Raw genomic sequence first — 16,633 nt, forward strand, 5'->3', positions numbered from 1 at the left:
GGTAGGAAATTTTTTTGAATTTCATCTCTGCATTGTATGCACCATTTAATGCCATTGCAAAAGAAGGAATTAAGAGCCAGCCGGGTGATGCCATCAGCTGAAAACTCAACCTATTGCCCTAGTGAGTTTGAATTATGTCTGTTTCAGGAAGTAAATTGGGATAGTGTTACATGGCAATGTAAATTATGTAAATTTGTCTGCCAGTCTAGAAGATGGGACATGTAAAATTAAATTCTAAAAGAAGAATAATTCTACCATGAAGTTGGATTACATTTTCTTTGGGTGGCACTTTAATATGTCTGAAAGATCCAGCATGCTCTTTGGTTTTTTACTCTTTTGCAGCATTTTTAGCTGTTTGTATGAAGTTGCAAGGAGACAAGTCCCAAGGTCTTCAGTCTATAGAAGGAGAGCTCAGCCCATCCAACCATTTATTTATTTATTTATTTGGTGATGTGAGTAAGCTTGTGTTCTTAACTTTGTAATTCAGTCTTTCAATTCATAAATTCTAGTTTTACTTTACTCTTCCCTGCAGCCACAAAAAAACCATATAAAATTGATAAATGGCTGTGGAGTTTTTCCCTTTTACTTTACAGTTTAATTGTTTATTTAATCAAGAGCAGCTCCTTTAGACTTGACCTGGTCCATGTCAAATACACTATGGTTGGAAAACTTCTCATGCTCCCATTAACTCTAAGCCATTTCCAATGTCACTTTTGATTAATAGTCCAGATACTACAAATGCCATTAGAATTAAAGATATAAAAAAATCGTATGAAAAGTAATGAAGTAAAAACTCATGTTGCAATCTCCAATGGAGGGAATGTATACACATCTATTTTAAAACAAGTTTCATTTTAAAAATAATTCTTACAACTAATTTATAACTGTTTTCTTCACAATGTTGTATATATACATAGATTTGATGACTCTTCAATAATCAGACTGGATCACTGATGAATCACATATTAGTATCATTATGGCAATCTCTAGACTGGCCATTGCTGAAAATTCTATGAATTAGTTCAAACATCTGGAGACTATCGAAATTGGGATCAATGTCAACTTATAGTCATGGGGGATTTCAACTTGCCATCAGCTGGCTTATTATCGACTACAGCTCGGGAGTTCCAGGCTTCCATGACGGCCTTGGACCTGATTCGAGTAAATGATGGCCCTACGCACATGGGGGGAGGCACGCTGGATCTGATTTATATCTCTGGTCAGTGGTTAAATGATCTGATACTAGACGATTTAGTAACAGAACCAATGTCATGGTCCGATCATTTTCTCCTTCGCCTAGACTTCCGAACCGCCACCCACCATCGCAGGGAGACGGAACCTACACGTTGGTTCCGTCCCAGGCGCCTGATGGACCCTGAGAGGTTCCTGACGGAGCTTGGGCCATTCCCTGAGGATCTGGCCCACGGCACGACTGAGGAACTAGTTGCGGCCTGGGAACAGGCCACGGCTGGGGCCTTGGACCGTGTCATGCCTTTGCGGCTGCTGGCCGGGCACGGCCAGCAGCCTCTTCGCGCTGCCGCCTCCCCTCCCTTCGTTATTCCCACCGAGGAAGGCGAGGACAGAGCTGCTGGGCCGGGCACGGCCAGCAGCCTCTTCGCGCTGCCGCCTCCCCTCCCTTCGTTATTCCCACCGAGGAAGGCGAGGACAGAGCTGCTGGGCGGGCACGGCCAGCAGCCTCTTCGCGCTTGCCGCCTCCCCACCTCCCTTCGTTATTCCCACCGAGGAAGGCGAGACAGAGCTGCTGGGCCGGGCACGCCAGCAGCCTCTTCGCGCTGCCGCCTCCCCACCTCCTTCGTTATTCCCACCGAGGAAGGCGAGACAGAGCTGCTGGGCCGGGCACGGCCAGCAGCCTCTTCGCTTGCTGCCGCCTCCTCCTTCATCAGGAGGTGCGGATGACCCTTTACAGAGGCGTGCCGAGGAGTTTAGTGGTTATCTATACGACAAAATCGCTCAGCTCCGGGATGGTCTGGACCGAAATTGGGATGATCCAAGCGAGGGAGAGGAGGCACGTCTTGTTGAGTCTGTTTGGGATGAATTTGACCCTGTGGCTCCCGAGGACGTGGATAGGTTGTTGGGGAGGCTCCACGCCACATGTTTACTGGATCTGTGTCCTTCCTGGCTGGTGCTGGCCACTCAGGAGGTGACACGAGGCTGGCTCCAGAGGATTACAAATGCTTCTTTGTTGGAAGGGGTTTTCCCTGCCGTCTTGAAAGAGGCGGTGGTGAGACCCCTCCTTAAGAAGCCCTCTTTGGACCCGGCTATTTTGGGAAATTATCGGCCAGTCTCCAACCTTCGCTTTGTTGCGAAGGTTGTAGAGAGTGCTGTGGGCGTCAGCTACCAGTTCGGGCCAGTTCACCTGAACCGGTAGTAAAAACACAAAAATCCTTTAAAAAAGTAAAAAAAAAGTTCCGATGATCAGCTGTGACAATCAGCTGTGCCGCACGATTGTCAGAACTTTTTTTTTTACTTTTTAAAGCATTTTTTTTTACTATCTATTGCCTGAACCAATATTTTTGTGTAAAGTGTGATAGTTTGTTTTTGAGCTCTCTGTGACTCTGTGAGGTTCCTGCTTCTTGCAGGAGCCATTTTCTGTGAAGTCCAGCTGCTTTTGTATTGTGTGTGAGTCAGTTGTGTAGCTTCTGTGTTATTTTTGTGTAAAGACTGATAGTTGGTTTTCCCAGTCACATGACCACCAGGCCACACCCACCCAGTCACGCCCACCAGGCCACGCCCACCAAGCCACGTGCACCAAGCCATGCCCACAGAGCCGGTAGGAAAATTTTTTGAATTTCATCACTGCATTGTATGCACCATTTAATGCCATTGCAAAAGAAGGAATTAAGAGCCAGCCGGGTGATGCCATCAGCTGAAAACTCAACCTATTGCCCTAGTGAGTTTGAATTATGTCTGTTTCAGGAAGTAAATTGGGATAGTGTTACATGGCAATGTAAATTATGTAAATTTGTCTGCCAGTCTAGAAGATGGGACATGTAAAATTAAATTCTAAAAGAAGAATAATTCTACCATGAAGTTGGATTACATTTTCTTTGGGTGGCACTTTAATATGTCTGAAAGATCCAGCATGCTCTTTGGTTTTTTACTCTTTTGCAGCATTTTTAGCTGTTTGTATGAAGTTGCAAGGAGACAAGTCCCAAGGTCTTCAGTCTATAGAAGGAGAGCTCAGCCCATCCAACCATTTATTTATTTATTTATTTGGTGATGTGAGTAAGCTTTTGTTCTTAACTTTGTAATTCAGTCTTTCAATTCATAAATTCTAGTTTTACTTTACTCTTCCCTGCAGCCACAAAAAAACCATATAAAATTGATAAATGGCTGTGGAGTTTTTCCCTTTTACTTTACAGTTTAATTGTTTATTTAATCAAGAGCAGCTCCTTTAGACTTGACCTGGTCCATGTCAAATACACTATGGTTGGAAAACTTCTCATGCTCCCATTAACTCTAAGCCATTTCCAATGTCACTTTTGATTAATAGTCCAGATACTACAAATGCCATTAGAATTAAAGATATAAAGAAATCGTATGAAAAGTAATGAAGTAAAAACTCATGTTGCAATCTCCAATGGAGGGAATGTATACACATCTATTTTAAAACAAGTTTCATTTTAAAAATAATTCTTACAACTAATTTATAACTGTTTTCTTCACAATGTTGTATATATACATAGATTTGATGACTCTTCAATAATCAGACTGGATCACTGATGAATCACATATTAGTATCATTATGGCAATCTCTAGACTGGCCATTGCTGAAAATTCTATGAATTAGTTCAAACATCTGGAGACTATCGAAATTGGGATCAATGTGCAGTGAATACCTACTTCAGCTTGATGCCTTGTGTGGTATCTTTCTTCATCCACAAGATGACTACTGTGTGTGATCAGTACTGCTGAACCTACAAAGGAAGTATAGACTGAAATACACTTGAAGCTCCCTTTTCTCATATATATGACCCCAATGTTTTTCAATGGTTTGAATACAATATCAGAAATCTGTCTAGGATCTCTGCTCTGACACAATATTATGCATGAATGGCAACAACTTGATGGTTGGAGCTTTGCAGTTAATTCTGATTCAGTTGAAACTGGAGGTTCAAAGTTCAGAAAGGACTTTATTTGATTCATGTTTTTAATTCAAGAGCAGACTGATTTGATTAGAATTACTTCAAGATTTTGTTTGAAAAAAGCTTCTTCGGTTGGCTGTCATCTGGAAAGCAACCAATGCCTGAACCTGCTTTATATTTTGGAAGAAAGAGGTGAAAAATTGCAAGTGTACTTAATAGGGTTTGAATGGCTCTTAACCCCACTAAGCACTTACCTCTGGTTATATTAGAGGGCTTTTCAACACTGGCTCAAGCAGCATCAGAAAGTACAGTAAAAATTCCCAAAACAACAAAATTCCCAAAACAAAGTAGAGCTTTGAGCTGCCATCAGCACTGCTTCAACACAACAGCAGTTGAGATTCATGCTAATTCTTCTAAATAGACATGGGGTATATATGGCCCTTCAGATTTGCTGATCTAGAACTTCCATTAGTCCATCAGAGATGAGTGATGCTGGGAGTTATACTACAATAGTAATTTTATAGGGCTATAGGATTCTTATCTCTATTCTAAGGCATATGGATAACCAGTGATCACTTTGGAAAGTTAAATCCTGAACATGAATGAGTCAAGTAAAGAAGACCTGAAAACATGATTTATGTTAGGGACAATTTCATGTTGCTCATCCTTTCTCTATATATTTTCATTTCCCCTCACCATAAAGAATTATACTTTAGAATGCCAGACCTAAATATTAATTTAATTGTTTTCATACCCCACCTAACTCCTTATTTTAAATAAGGTAGTATTCTAAGGCAGTTAGGTGAAGAGATGCTATTTCTTGATCTTGAATTCAATTTCAAAATATTTCTTGTTTATATGTTTAATAACTATATTTGATCAGGTTCTGACATTCCTTGTTGGCTTACAAAGTATATTACTTGACAATAACCTCATAAAATCCTGTAACAAAAGCACAGCCACAGAATACCACCCTCTTCTACCCTCTCCCCGCCACACCTCTGGGAAATGTGGGACTATAGGCAGCTTCTTCCTGTAAACACTAGTGGATCAGGCTCATTCCAGTGAGAGCAAACAACTATCTAGTTTTCAAGCTATAAAAGGTTTTAGAGATCAAGGGCATCACTTTAAATTGTACCCAGAAACCAGTGAGCAAGGACATTAGGGACTGCAGAATAGGTATTATGGACTATCAGTATTGGGAACTAATAAATTTGTGGGTTGCAGTTTCTGAGTAATCTTTACATGTAAATTACATTGCAATAGTCTAATCAGGTGATAATGAAGGTGTAAGGTAAGGTAAGGTTGTAATCAGACGTGAGCAAAATTCCTTTAGCCTTGACTTCTACCATTGTTCAAGGAGGAGCGATAACTTCATGAGTATTGCTTGTGTCTCCAGAGATGACACTGCCATTAAAAGAGAACTGTAATAAAGAAAGAACATCTCAAGCTTGCTTGGGCTTGGCTTCAGCTATTCTCTACTATTCAGATCATTGCATCTTTGAGACACCAGGTAGGATATCAATAACATCTCCTCTTCAAACCAGAATGGGAATGTAAAGTTTGTTATGTTCAACTTATTGATGAAGCTGCATCCCAAATGATCAGATAACTCCTTCCAGAGGTTTCATTTAGACATTAAAAAAGTGGGGGAGAGAAGACCAAACAGTGCCATACATTCTATAATTACAACAGGTGCCCTTTATGCTAACTGAAGCATTGCCTCATCTGTTGCCTCATTTCTATTTTGACCACACACTCTAAATAGATTAAAGCAAAATATTTGAGTGGTTTTTTTACACTATATGCAAAACATCCTGGAGATTTCTTTTTCAGTTGCTTATCTGCTAAAAATAGGTGAGTTGATTCCTCGACCTCCCTTTTTACTGTTTTTCTCATTAAACTGGAGCAAGCTCTTTTGCTTACATTATTGGGAGCCTTTGCCTGACCTTTATCATGTTAGCAGCAGACTGGTGGGATACGAGTGGGTTCAGCATCAGTGCATGAATATAATGCCTTTTCCCTGGAAAAACAAAATACCTTAGTTATAAACACTGATTAAAATTAATGGGGTTTTCCAGGGCATGGAAGGCTTAAAAAATGTCTGCTTAAAGGATTGCTTATGAATCTTCCATTATGAACTTATCTAAATTCATAAGGTGTTGCTGATGAAAGTGGTCAGTCTATCACAACACTCTTCCCAATCCTGACTTGTCATGTTTCTTTATTGCCCTCTGATAGTACACTGTGAGATTTTACACTCATGCTGTACTGTGGAACAGCCCAGATTGTAGAGTGAAAGGAAAGGCAGAGAATAATATACCATGGAACAATTTGCCTCCAGAAGTTGTGTTGCTCCAACACTGGAGGTTTTTAAGAAGAAATTGGGCAACCATTTGTCTGAAATGGTATAGGGTTTCCTGGTTGAATTGGATAGGGGGCTGGACTAAAAGACTTCCAAGGGCCCTTCCAACTCTGTTATTCTGTTATAAAGTATCAACATTGACGTAAAATGCAATGAAAAAAAAGACAGCAATGTTTTGAGTGGGTTTTGGTTGTTTGGTCTGTTGAACTAAAGGAGTCATAAAATGAATGAATGTGGAAGAGCCCCAAATACTGAAATACTCTTAGTATGATCACATGGAATGACGAGTCTAAATCTATCCACTCATTTGAAAAACTGAACAATACTTTGTTCAATGTGAGCTTCTCTGGGCAATATTGGCCAGTCATTCTCTCACTCTCCGTTAATCTCCCTTGCAGGACTGTTGTGAGGATTAAGTGACATATCTAGAAAGTGCTCAAAAGAAAGGTGGGAAAGGCAGAATTAATGAAATTAAATCACAGCTTTCATTTTTTAAAAATATTGTATACATTACTCAAAAGAAACAAAGATGATGGCTATGCCTTCTTTACTATGGCATATAACTGGTTCTTCAGAATCATTCATATTCAATTAAAAATGAACCCTGTGGCACAAATACTGTATATTCCAAGTCCTGGCAACACAATAACAATTATGCCAAGCTTGATTTTATCCTTATGTCAGCCTTTATTAGAAACTAAATAATCTGTGCTCATTGGGTCATTGTTTCAGAGATATTTGCTTACTTAAACAGAGAAACAGAATGACAATGGGCAGGCCAAAAAAACAAACAAACCAGTAGGAGCAGGAGCAACTTCCAAATACCCGCCAGCTTCCCCATTTACTTTGCTTGTGGGAAGCTTGCATGGAAAAAGTCAGTGGAGAAGTTGGCAGAAAATTGCAAGTCAAAGGCCATCAGGGAGGTAAGTGGCAGCTGCTGTGTGAGTAAGAGGTGCAAGGGGTTTGTATTATGAGTGGTACAGAGGAGTCCACAAGAGGTGCTGTGTAGGTTGAGATGGATGCATTGGTTTACACCAGAGATGCCAAAAGGGGGGATGGAAGATATAGGTTGAAAAGGATGGACAGTTATGCCAAGATGTGTTTTATGGGTCAGGTAGGTGTGCAGGGGGTTGGGATTGGTCAAGAACAATGCTTGAAGGCCGCAGGGGTATATGAGAGATGCAGTGCCGGTTGGAGATGATATGCAGGGGTGTGTGTGTGGGGATATTGGAAAGAGTGCCTGAGAGTGCTTGGCAATTTGCAATTGGTAAGGAATGGCATGTGGGGGGAGGTGCAAGTCAAGAAGGGTATGTGAAAGTGCCCAAGAGGTGCCACATGTGTTGGGGAAGGGGCACAGGAGGGGCATAAGTCAAAAGGTTCCATCGGGATACACAAGTGAAATACACATCAGGGAAGGCACACACCTAACAGGGTGGGTAAGGAAAGGTGCATGGTGGAGCACAACAGTTGTCATATGAGTCAGGAAACTCTCTCTCTCTCTCTCTCTCTCTCTCTCTCTGTGTGTGTGTGTGTGTGTGTGCAAAAGAAGTGCTGTGTGGGTTGGGGAAGATGTGTGTGTGTGTGTGGGGCCAGCATAAGTTGGAGAAACTCATGGGGAGTACAATGGACTGAGAAGTGTGCAAGGAGGGTCCTTTCCTTCCCTTCCCTTCCCAGCAGGCAGGAAAGTGGTTGCTGTGGGTGTGGGAGGAAGCAACAGATTATGAGACTGGCTGAGAAATTGTCAGAGAACTTTGAAAATGAAGATCATGTGACTGCAGCAGTAGCCCAGCATCACAGCAGCAGCAGCCAGTAACCCTGAAGCTGTCACAATTTCCCAAAATTTTATTTAGTTGGGATTATAGGTCCACATTTTGGACACGTCTTTAAGTTACCCATTTTGAGGTACTTTGGTTCAAAAACTGTTGTCTTATGTGTTAAAAGTAATGACAGCAAGAATTTTAGTAGAATGTAGATAAAGAGTAACACCAAACTTGGCATAATGTTGGTTATGTTCCAGGACTTTTCTTCTAAAAGAAAACTGACTTGCAAATATTGAAGCTCTAGTACTCTTCCTCTTTCATGTTGTTCAATCATCCTTGTTGAATAAAAGCAAAGGCAGTAATCCATTTGCCAGCCATAGAGCAGCAGCAATCCATTTGCCAGCCATAGAGAGTCAAATGGTAGATGATGTTTTCTCTTCCTCTTGGTGCACAATCTTTTGGTCTGTGAGATTCAACCTGCAGGTAGTGCAAGACACATTAATTGGAAACAGGAACTTGGTTTTGATGATAAATATAGCAATCTGATTCTCATCAGTGTGCCACTTGGTTCTGTGCTGTAACTGAAATCTGGATAGAATGGAATTCATCTCTGTCTATCTGGCTGAATTTCTCAGAAGAATGGAGAAAGTGGCACTATTTCCTTAAAATAAAACAAAAACAAACAGCTGTGTAGAATCATGGTGGAGAAAATCATGTCCTACTAGATAAGCATCTTCTGGATCACAAAGAAAGACTTGGGCCTTTGGTTGTCAGGATGCCTTCTGAAAAATGATATATCATAGCTGTAATACTGGACCAATATTCAATGGTTATTTTTTACTCTTGATTTTTTTCATGGGTTTCCAGTCACAAGCCACACACATTCAAGATGCCAAAAGCTTTCACTTAACCTTCTACCCTCCTATGTTGAAGGGTAACATGCCTTTCAGAGTAATTAATTATATGTTAAAAGAGGGCAATTTGTCATCCATTGTGGAATCCTGATTAGATAAAATCTCTAAATATCACTTTTATTTATTTAACTTTTAAACATGCCACCCAACATTGCTGAGCAAAACAGATGGGGATTCTTAACACCACTTAGCTATTAAAATGTCTGAGGCATAGAGCAGCAATGATACCAAAGAGTAAAATATAATACACAAAAAGCAATTGATCCCAAAGTGCTAATAACTATTAAACGTTATGATAAAGTTTATATGGTTTAAATCCAAAATTACAGAAGTGGAACTTTTTTTAGATAATAGGAGATTGTCTTCCTTTCTCCTGTCCTTCATCTCCCATATAACTCTCTCAGTTTTACATTCTGGAAAAAAATCGAGGATTTTATGATACCTGAAGAGGAAAGTCCAGCAATTAACATGAACTATAATGCTTGATTTTATTTCTGTTTGATGCAATTCTCTTTTTTTCCTATCTGATTCTAGGAAACTGCCTGGACAAGTCCTTACAGTTTACAGTTTATAAAAGATAAAGGAGATACAGAATACTATGCTACATGGAATATATTCTATCAATGGTTAGAAACACGAGATAGAAGTTGGAATGTGAAAGGTGGACATGGAAAAAGATATTATGTAGGTGAGTTAGGTGAACATGGAAAGAGATATTATGTAGGTATTAGAATGTAGGTATTAGAATGATAGATAAGCTGGACATTCTAGAATATGATGGTCAGAAATAACTGTACAACACAGCACTGTTTAAAATACTATATATCTTACTTATCTTGTTTTTTTACCTTTGTTTCATGGCAGTGGAACTCCAGGACAACTGCATTGTATTCAATACATTCATATGTAAACAATGACTAGAATTTAGTCTTCCAGTTTCTAACCTGATGTCTTCACCACTTCACCAAATTGACTCTCTCTCTCTCTCTTTAACCTTCAGACAAAGAAGTTGTCAACAGCAAAGGACAAGAATGGACCTCTAACTATTTGTCCATCATTAACTTTGAGGGGTCCATTTTTTTTCTTCTTGAGTGAAAAAAAGAAAAATTACAAGAGGAAATTATAAGATCGTCTGGAACACATCTGATGTATGATTCAAGGCTGACATAAAACAATTATTTGTATGAAGACATAATATTGGTCTTAAGCTCACATGGTAAGAAGAAGAAAAAGTTTCTTCCTAAAACATTTGCCTATTTCTCAGATATAACTTTGAAGCAAAGTTCCTTTGTTCCTTGACCTCCTTTGGCTTCTTGGGATGATGCCTGCCTTTATCAAAGCTGTTGGGAAGGAGATTCTCTCCACTTCTTTTTCCTTCTTGTTAAATTTCTCCAGATACTGCCTCTATTTCTAAAAGCGAGGGACACAGTTAGCTTATACATTAAATCTCATGCCTGAGTGAAAGTTTATATCCAGACTCTGATTTGCTCTGACATTTTTTCTGGTTTTTCAAAAGCACGTAAAGATTGAACTGTTTCAGAAAGTCTTCCCTTGCTTTGATTTGAAGTTACCATTTTTAAATTTCCTTTGTATTCATGCAGTATTATATTTCTATTTTGCTATGGGATTTTTTATTATGTGAGCCACTTAGAGTTGTTTTGACTGTGGAATCATAGAAATATGTTTAATAAATGAATGAATAAATCATTTTTAAACTGGCTGGAAAACTACAGTATTGTGAATGCAAGGTTTGCCATTGGCAGTAGTCTAACAAAATGGAACATTCTTCCAAGTACATATGTTGAAGATCAGATTGTCCAATTCTCTAATTTTCCTCTATTGGGGAAAAAAATAGATTCACTAGAGAATTTGTGAATAGTAAAATTTGTATTTCTATTAGCTAGATGAGCTTGGAATCAGATAACAGGGTAAGAGGTTTTCAGGTTTGCACCCAAAAAGTTTGCACACCGTTAGGAGTTAAACACCATGCCTGAAAATATAAACTCTACTTTCTTTGTGCATTCCATCAACATTTATGACATTTTCCCCTATGATTCAGACCATAGGAGAGGTCACACAACCCTGACAGAATGAATCAACCTAATCTTGTTTTAGTATTATTTACAGGAGAAAGAATAAAGGAAAAAAGGATGAAGTTTGAAGCTTCCATTTGGATCTGAAGTCTGCCAGGGATTAAGTCATGCTAATGACTTTTTCCTGGTTTTTTTTTCAGGTTTTGTGCATCAGACTTTACATCAGGTGGCATATTAGACCATACAGGAATCCTGGGATACTGGTTGTTTAATGGTAATGAAGAAATCATATTTTAGAAAACAGCTGTCTTTCTAATAAAATCCTGGGGAAATTCTCTGCCAACTCAGAGAGTGAAATTTTATTTGATACAGCAGGCATGTTTTTAAAATAATGTTACATACCAAGCTCATCTGGTGAATGGCATCAAGAGCGATGGTAGTGATAACTTGATTTGTATTATAATGCAAATTTAATCAAATGACACTTTCTAACTCTCTACATGATCTAGAATAGATTGAAGGATCAGTTTTGAGATGCAGTTTAGTATTAGCCTTCTCTAACTATTAATAGTGCTGAACAAGGTCTTATATCTGTGCAAGAAATCTCTGTACATACATGCACTCTGGGATAGGATTCTAATATTGGTCTGGGACCATATTGGAATCCTATATGAAGTCATGTACTTGCTTCCATGGTCATGGGGACTGGAACTTGGCCTGGACCAGGTTCCAGTCCCCATGACCATGGAAGCAAGCACATGTCTTTGGGATGATCGTTCTCATTCTCAGCTCAACCTATCTCATGGATGATCTCATGGATTATTTCCTTGGAAAAAAAGACAGATACTGTTAATAAATAAAGGGCAATGAGGGGAAAAATTACTCCAGAGATTTTGTCAGAGAATATTCAGACTTGAAGATCAATTTGAAATCTTGCTATTTTAAGCTTATTGTTACTTTGTCCCATTGGAGTGCAGGGGAGCCTGAAAATTACAGACCAACTGAAATGCATTGTGCCTACTTTGTGACTACAAAAATGAATCTTGCAGCCACAGAGAGAAGCCAAAGAGAAATCCAATTGTTATTTTTCTGCTAACTATGACTATAAAATAAGGAGAGAGACAGAAGATTTAAACGGTACCTTATTCAGTGGCACCAGCTAACTGGCTGTGGTTGATCTGAAGAGCTAAGCAGGATCAGCCCAAGTGCTAAGCAGGATCAACTGTGATTAGTACTTATGTGAATTCCCCAGTCACGCATCTTAGAGTTGCCAAGTTGAGAAACTGAAAAAGATATACCTCCAAATGAATCCATATCTGTCCTTTTTTTTTTGCTAGGACATATAAACATATATAAAATGGTTTTGTTTGTATTTTATTTTGCTTGAGTGGAAAAATGACTGTCACCCAATGCCTAGTTTTTGAGCTGATGTTCTTTGTTTAATCTGCAAGTGGTTAAATTTGTAATTTCAAACATCACATGTATGCCTTTGTCCATACAGTGATTAAATTACAAGTGTTTCAAATATGAATGAATAAAAATATCACAGGCTAAATAAATGCATGGAAGGTCTAATATCCAAGCTACTTTGTGCCAAATACCATTATATATTAAAATAGTTGAAGAATTCATTCATTTCCTTTTAAGTTTGAGGGGGGGGGGAAATTAAGAATTGAGATTGAATTTACCAAGGTAGAATTTTTGTTGTAGAAACGTCAAGTATAATCATAATTGCTTTTTTATTTGTTTCTGCCTTTCATATAAATTGTAATATTTTTAAATACTTTCATCTCTTGCTTATCCATTTCCGGGGGTGAGTGGGAATTCTTCCTTTTAAGCACTAGAGCCGAGCATGCAATATTTTATCACTTGAAATTTACACTTGACCTTCAAGTGGGCTGTTGTGAACTACATTCCAAAACATGGGTGGGGTCAGGACAATTTCTTTTTCATTTAACTTAAAATATTTGAAATGGATGAAAATGTTTACAGGAGTAAATACAATCCTTGTTCATTCTTTAATTAGATTTGGAATTATGTCTGGTGGCAGATTCTGAAAAATTTATAGGGCTTCACCTTTGAAAGGCTACGTGTTGCCTTGCATAATTGCTCAGTGTGTATCCTTGCACCAGGTGTGTCTGCACATTGCGGTCAAAAAAATCAAGATGGTTTTTAGGCCAATGAGGTCAAAACTCCACCTCTTTTGATATGCAATGTGTATGGGGCACATATAAAGATAGGCAGAGGTTTGATGGCACTATTGTGACCACTGTCATGACATTTTTGAGCCTACCTGCAGATTCTTGTGTCCTGCACTATTGTCATAATACTTACAATGTCTTGGTGGTGAAATGAAAAAGCACAAAGATTTAGATATCAGCAGAGAAATATAGGAGCATTCCAGGGGGGAAAAAAAAGACTGAAAGTAAAGCACCACATTGTTAATTGTATTATACTGATGCCTAGAAAGCCTTGCAGCCCTCAGCAAACTGAGATAGGATCCTAAAACCTCACCCAAAGGGAAAGGCATCGAGCCAACATCTAGTTAAAGCCGTTCTTAAATAGATATGCAAACCTTAAATTACTTTGGTATCGAATGAAACTGGACGGTCAAGTTTCTGTGAAAGACATTTCATCGACAGTATGAAATTGCTGCCAACTTAGTTTGAAAATCTATAGCTTATAAGTGCTTTGTCAGCTCCAGTTTTACCAGATCACTACTTCTAGTAAATAGATGTGAAGAAGAAGAAAAAGCCAAAGTTTGAATTAACTCACTAATCTGAAATGCCATCAAACCACTGTTATTTCCTTGTGGACCTTAAGTGTACAGACCCACATTATTTGAACGTTTATCCTCAACCCAAAGGAAGCAAGGGTTTTTTAAAGTAACTTTGATTTTTAATAATTGTGGCTTCTATTCAAAGTTATACCAGCATAGTGATCCATATACCGAAGAGGTATATATAGAACAGCAACTTTATGTGCATTCCTAAATACATGTGCATATTTTCTGATGACTCTCTATGAAATATTTTATAAACTGGTTATCCAATTTTTCTTGTCTCATGCCCCTATTAACAATGTGAATGCAAAACCATGCCTCAATTGTATAAGGAATACAGGTAGTCCTCGATTTATGACCACAACTGAGCCCAAAGTTTCTGTTGTTAAGGCAGAAAGTTCTTAAGTGAATTTTGCCCCATTTTACAATCTTTATTGACACAGTTGTTAAGTGAATCATGGCAGTTGTTAAGTTAGTGACAAAGTTGTTAAGTGAATGTTCTTCCCTATTACTTTTGCATGTTAGGTCACAAAAGGTGATCACATGATCTCGGGACACTGCAACCATCACAAATATAAGTCAGTTGCCAAATGTCTGAGCTTTGATGACGTGACCACGAGGATGCTGCAGCAGTGATAAGGGTGAAAAACGGTCATAAGTCATTTCTTCAGTGCTGTTGTAACTCTGAATGACCATTAAAAGAACTGTTGTAAATCAAGCACTGCCTATAAAGCATTTGGATTACCTGGTGCCTAACCTAAGAAAGTGAGACATTAACTCCAACAGGGAACTAACACTAATCTGGCAAGATATGAATCATGGCTTGATTCTATAGGTATATATAAGTATGGAATTATGGAAATTTTTTAAAAGTAGCAGCTCAAATAAGAACTATTTTGCCATTTTTGGCTGGATCTTTCCATCCTTCAATGCCTTCACACATATGATACAGATCTTTGCCATGAATCTAATGAGAACATAAATTAAGCTGTTTTTTCAATCTGAGCCTATTACTAAACATTTCATTTTGTAGGGTTAGATATGTCAAGGGTGCTGACCCGTTCTAAGTATTCTCTGCATTAGGATCTGAGGGTGAGTAAACTGACAAAAGTACAAAGTTTTAAAATATTAGTTTCTTCTCATTTCCAATTAAACCCTATTTCACAGGCTTCTTCAAATGATGAATGTAGTTCAAAAAAGAAAGAGAGAAAGCTGGAAAGGGAAAAGGAGAAATGTAGAAATAAAAGAAAAAGGGAGTTGTGTTACATACATACACTTCTAACTCCCCTTCTATATAAAAGGATGTTCTAATAAAAGGTTTGCCCATTTTTAAATGAAAAAATGTTTGAAATTATGAAGTTGTCTAGTTGAAAAGCATCTTGGTAACAGGTTATTTTTTGATACAGATGGTTAGGCATAAAATTTATACATGGAAGGAGTGCCTTACAAAGGACATGAACAGCATTTCTCCTAAGCTAGTCACACTATCCTCTCTCTCTCTCTCTCTCTCTCTCTCTCTCTCTCTCTCTCTCTCTCTCTCTCTCTCTCTCTCTCTCTCTCTCCTCTCTCCCCCCTCTCTCTCCAGCACATCCTAATCTCTCTCGAGTTGATGATGATATTTACATAAGTAATGGAATGTCTACAAGGAAACAGCCAACCTAAGACAGCCACAAGAATACAACAGTTGAACTTACACCTCTGAGATTTCATAGCAGTCTACTTGTTATCAAGACCACATCTCTGCTGCCACCTACTGAGTCAATAGGTCTTTGGGTCTCTTTCTCCCTTTGCATTATAACTGGTGTTCCAAAAACTGCTGTTCCATATATGTTGGCCCAGTACTTTTATTTAAAAAAGAGATGCCTTTCATACAGAACTAATTTCAGTTGTCTCATTGCACTGGTGTACAGATACTGTCTTCATGTGTGCTCTCATTTTATAAAAATGGAAAACGAAAAGTCAAAATATCAGCAGTAGAAGATAGAATATGAGACATTGAGAAGATACATGTCATCTGCAACTTAGAACAGAGCCAGAGAATAAAGCCATTCATTTGACAAAAATAGGCTGGCAAAAGCATTCCAGTCGTTCCTATCACAAGGAAATAAGTATCTGATTTTCCCCTTTTCTTGCTGAAGAACTATATTACAGATCCCTAGGCCCAACCCTTTTGTGCAAGCTAGTTTTCATTCTTGCAATAGCCATGAAGTAACTGCTGATTTAGAATAACTTGAAGGACTTTTTTTTACTCAATTGTGAGTGCCTTGTTTAATAAAAATACTGAACTTTTAAATTTCATTCATCTATAGTGAATGTGGCCAACACATCACAATCAATAATTTTCCAGAAAGAAAATCATTGTTTTACTAGGATCTAAGTTTTCAAGATACAAAATGTAATCCAAAAAAATAAATTATCTCACAATGTATCTTCTTGAGATTATCTTTAGCATAATGGAGTCTGAGAGGGACCTTAAAACTGGAGACTTTCTTCCCATTTTTCTCCCACCATGAGCAAATGTTGTTAGCCAAATTGAAGCCATGGATCCCTCCAGATGTGGCTTAACTACAGTTCAAGTCATCCTCATCAATAGTCATATTGGCTGGAGCTGCTGGGAGTTGTAATTTAGCTGCACATGGAGAATCTCATGTTCCCTAATTCTATAATAAGGAA

This window comes from Ahaetulla prasina, chromosome 1 (genome assembly GCF_028640845.1).
Source record: "Ahaetulla prasina isolate Xishuangbanna chromosome 1, ASM2864084v1, whole genome shotgun sequence".
Classification (NCBI taxonomy): Eukaryota; Metazoa; Chordata; class Lepidosauria; order Squamata; family Colubridae; genus Ahaetulla; species Ahaetulla prasina.